Here is a 4,897-nt window from a genome sequence, read left to right as displayed (position 1 = left end):
CAGATAGGAATGTTTCATAATATCAGAGACTCAGGGATGAGTTATGCCAGGGTGCTCTTGACTGTCGGGTTTCGAGATGGTATAGTAATTGCGACCTTATGTCGGTGTACTCTGGAAGGATTCTTTTGTTCCAGTTTGGCATTATAGGAAGACTTACCTTAGTCTCGTTGTATGTACAGTCATAGCAATGGGTATAACTATCAGGAGAATATCCAGGATTTATTTGAGTCTTCTGGAATTTTACTTGGTACTGGATTAGTTCCAAGGGATTTGAGTTATCGTCTGACTTCATCAGAGATACAGACTTTAGTTTACTTGGACAGAATAGTCTTGGAAAGGATTCCTTGACAAGTGAATATTCTGGACGGGTAGTTCTCGCACGTGATAATGGGGGAGAACCAGGAGGTTTTACCAGTATTGTCTGATTCTATCATAGATATATTAGTGATCAGGATCTTGATTACGAGATGAACAGGAAATTTTAAGTGATGAGTTTACTTAGGTAAGTTTCCCTGTAAGAATTGGAATTTTATTGATGGGTTATCAAGCAAAGATGAGTTTTGTCAGGGCAGTGTGATGACTTATACTGGGTGTAAGACCCGAAAATATTAAGTTCTTAATTACGGGATTTGAGAGTTAAATTCCAAATAGGAGAAAATATTACTTTGAAGAATTTGAGAAATTAGAAATTGGATTTCGGGTCGAAAATATTTAATTTGAGGATTTTCGGATTGTAAGATTTTAATATCCGGAATTCTTAAATTAAAAAATTAAAATTATTTGAATTGATATTTATGGAATTTAAGATGTGTATTTCAAGATTAAAAATATCAAGGATTTAATTTTAGGTTGAAATCCGAGCAAGGACCCGTTTGTATATATTGAGAAGTTCAAGGACTAAAATGCGATAAGGTCCGATATTATTTAATTTTAATCTGAAAATATTTAATTTGAGAATATTTAGAGTTTAGAATTAAATTCTAATATTCTTAATTATTTAGAATTGAAATTGAATTAAATCGCTTGTCCGAGGACAAGTTTGCAATTATGCAAAAGTGTAGGGGCCAAAGTGCAATTCATTGGCAAGTGGATGACACATATGTGATATAGTGCATTGCACGTGTATTTCATTCAGAATGGAATCAGAAAATCGAGAGCAAGGTTGGAATAATTGGTCTGAGGCAAATTAAACATTTCAAGTTCCGATTAAATTCAATCCGCCCGGTAGAATTTCCGATTGATCGTATATTTGCGATCACGGCTTCGAATGCTACGTTTTAACGTAAGTTTTATGAAGTTCTACCATGTTTGAATTTTAAGATGTTGTTAGAATTAAGATTTGATTATATAAACATGTTCTAGTATATACGACGATAGCATATCTAAGACGGATTGAGAAAAGATCGTCGTTTGAGCCTGTTTATGAATTTTGGAAGATTATTTGAATTCTGAAATTTAGTGGCTGCATATTTCAAAATTCACTGAAGAATGGAATATGTTATTATGTTGAGATAATAGTATTGGTGATGTTTATGCTTTCAGAATTACCAACTTCGAACTGTTACGCCGCCGGTTTGCAATTGAATCCGATTCCAGCTATAGATTGAACTTATCAATGAATAGCAGATTTGAGAATGATATTAAGCATATTGTACACTTCATTTCAGTTGGACATTGAAGTTATTGAAATCGAATCGACGAGTTCGAGCCGTTTGAACAATCAAAGTTGAATCAAGAATTCGATCAACTATCAACGTCGATGAGCAAGCGTAAAATGAATAAAAGTTAGATATGTCATCAGATTTGATGCTAGAAAGTTTGAATATGTCAAAGCTACGATCGAAAGGTATGATTCGGCATTATCCTCGCAAGGTAGAACAACTCGAGAACGTGGTGGTTTTTGAGTTTTCCTAAAATCACATACTTAATTGTTTATATGTTTTCATATGAATTGTTGTTTGTTATTGCTTGGCTTGATTAAATGATTTGAGTGTTCAAGATGTTTTACAGTATTAATGCATACAGATTATGTTGCATTCATCTTGAACCCTACCTTGAAAAGCATAGAGGGCTGATTGGCCTAGAGTGCATATGACGTTTGGAGGGCTGTAGCTGAGTGGCACGGAATGTAGATTTATTTTCAGAGCTAGAAGACTCGCTATAGTTGCACCAAAGTCAGGGGAATTGAGATATTTAAGCCACCTCGATAGGGTAAGTTGGTGGTCGGTTAAAGATTTTATTTCTCCGGTATCCCAAGAACTAAGATTTATTGGTATCAGATTTGATAGCCTATTCCTTGAAACATGCATTGCATTTATGCATTAACCTAGAGATTTTTATGGTTTAGCATATGCAATTATAAATGTTAGAATGTTGTGATATGTCATTCTAGATATGAATGTATTGATATGCTTGATATGATATTGATTTAGATGAATATCTATGCTTTAAGGATTTAAGAATGGAGTATATTTCTATGATTATATGTTGTTACATGTTTTGATGATTTAGAATTCTTATAGCATATAGATTCAATATGCTTATATGGTGTATATGCATGTCTTTCATACTGAGATTTATTCTCACCGGAGTTATCTGGCTGTTGCTTTGTTTGTATGTATGCATTGCATCAGGTTTGGGGCATGAGCGAGTCATAAGTGGCTTGGATAGCTCGATATTGAGAAAGATTAGCATGTGGTGACTTCGTTCTAAGAATAGATTGTTGTCAAATGCATGTTAGAAGGTGTTGGTTTAGTTTGAGCTTTGAAAACTTAGAATTTAGTTTATTGTATTGCACCTTAGAAACATGGATGCGATATTATTATGTCTAGATATGCATGTGTTTATGCTTGGGACATGTTGAGATTATGTATGCAATTTTTCAGATTTGAAATAGCCCTAGCAACTTTGATCTTTGTTGTAGCCTTTGGTAATTTTTGTAAATTTCTGCACCGACCCTTCTTGGTAGAATGAGTATAAATTTTTACTAAAAATTCCGATTAGGGTGCAGTTGGGGCGGAATTGGAAAGCTAAGACAAAGATCTACAACTGTTATGTTTATCATTTTTTCAGATTCTGTCTGAAACCCATGCGCGGGCGCGCCTGAAGAGGGGCGCGGGCGCGCATGGGGTTCTAAAAAAAAAATTTGTTCTTTATACGACGTGATTTTGCGTCGCCAAATGTATAGTTTTGCGTCGCCAAATGTTCTGGTTAATTTTATTCAGATTGAATTATTATTGTCTAATTAATGATGCTTATTCATTAATTGCCCTTTAAGATGAGATTAGCACCCGAGGTCCCCACACTGGGAGACATGAACTATGATCAACGATAGACATGGGAGAGTATATTTCTATTGATATTCTGGAAGTCTTTTGTACTTCAGAAGGGGATGAAAAATTTACTCAGTCTAGAGATCATTGCAACAGTTACGTTAAAATATAATTTGGTGTCAGTTTGATAACCTTGAAAAGATACTCGATTCTATTGATAGATGTCATGAGCCCGCTAAATTACAGCATGGATTCGTCAGTATGAGAATTCACTTGGATAGTGAAAGTTGAGCACCTAGGTGTTCATGTATGTTTTAAAATGGTTAGTTAAATTGGTGCAAGTTTGGTGCCCAATGACTATTTACAACTATTTGTCTGAGGTAGATACAGATGTTATAATCCCGTGACGGGGGAGCTAAATATTTTTTTGCATAAAGAACGATTGAAATTGTTCACTTTTTGGTAGACTGATAAGATGAGTATAATACTCAGATATTCAGTTCTCAGGAATGATTTGCAGTAATTCTCGAACTTCAATGTCAGAAATTGATCTAGCAAGCGTTTGAATTTTAATGAATACTAACATGAAAGCATCAAGTCTTTAGACATGGAAAAAAGGATAGCAGCTGAGATCTAAGGTTATCAGATCCAGCGGAATTGTTATCACCAATTTTTCGGGATGTCTATTGGATGCGTTAGGTCATTTATAAGTCTGATTTAATGAGATTGAATCAGGGGTCAGCTAGATTGTTTTGGTTTAAGGACTTTGCCAAAGAATGATGAAACAGTTTTGTTCATCTAATAACGTAAGTCTGAATTCAGCAAGTAATTGTTATCCATGGCAAGATAATCAGTATTCTCATTTTCAGATGTTATCTCAAGTTATGAGATAGATGTCATTATATTAGTACTAGATATTGTACTGATTGAATTTTGAGTCAATAAGAATATTTGTATTGATATTTTCAAGAAGAGAACCCGAGAGGTTCAGGAAATTAAGAATTGTGGACAACGACGTTGTCACAGGTGTTATGACAAGTGTTAGTCATAAAGTATGAGAATCCTTTCGGTGTACAAAGATTTGCGTTCGAGGTTCTTTCCAGTGGAAAGAAATGAAGAAAAATGTGTATCAATATGTTTTTAGATGTTTGGTGTATCAGTAGGTCAAGGCAGAACACCGACGACCTAGAGGATTGTTTTACAGTTTATCCATTTCCTAGTGGAAATGGGAGTTGATCATGATGGACTTCGTGACCCATTTACCGGTGAGCTCGATGAATTGTGATGCTATCTGGGTTGTGGTGGACCAACTCACCAAGTCAACACATTTCATTCCTTATAATCGGGACTACAGTTTTGACAGGATGGCACGGTTGTACATCTAGGAGATTATTCGATTGCACGGAGTGCCTGTGAGCATTGTCAGTGATCGAGACCTCAGGTTTACTTCCAGGTTTTGGGGGAGTCTTCAGCGCGCTATGGGTACTACTCTTAGTTTGAGTACAGCATATCACCCAGAGACTGACGGACAGTTAGAGCGCACGATCCGTACTCTTGAAGACATGTTGCGAGCATGTTCTATGGATTTTGGTCCAGCATGGCAAGATCAGTTGCCATTGATTGAG

Source organism: Henckelia pumila, chromosome 4 (assembly GCF_033568475.1).
Source record: "Henckelia pumila isolate YLH828 chromosome 4, ASM3356847v2, whole genome shotgun sequence".
In the NCBI taxonomy this organism is placed as follows: Eukaryota; Viridiplantae; Streptophyta; class Magnoliopsida; order Lamiales; family Gesneriaceae; genus Henckelia; species Henckelia pumila.
This window is presented reverse-complemented; position numbering follows the sequence as displayed.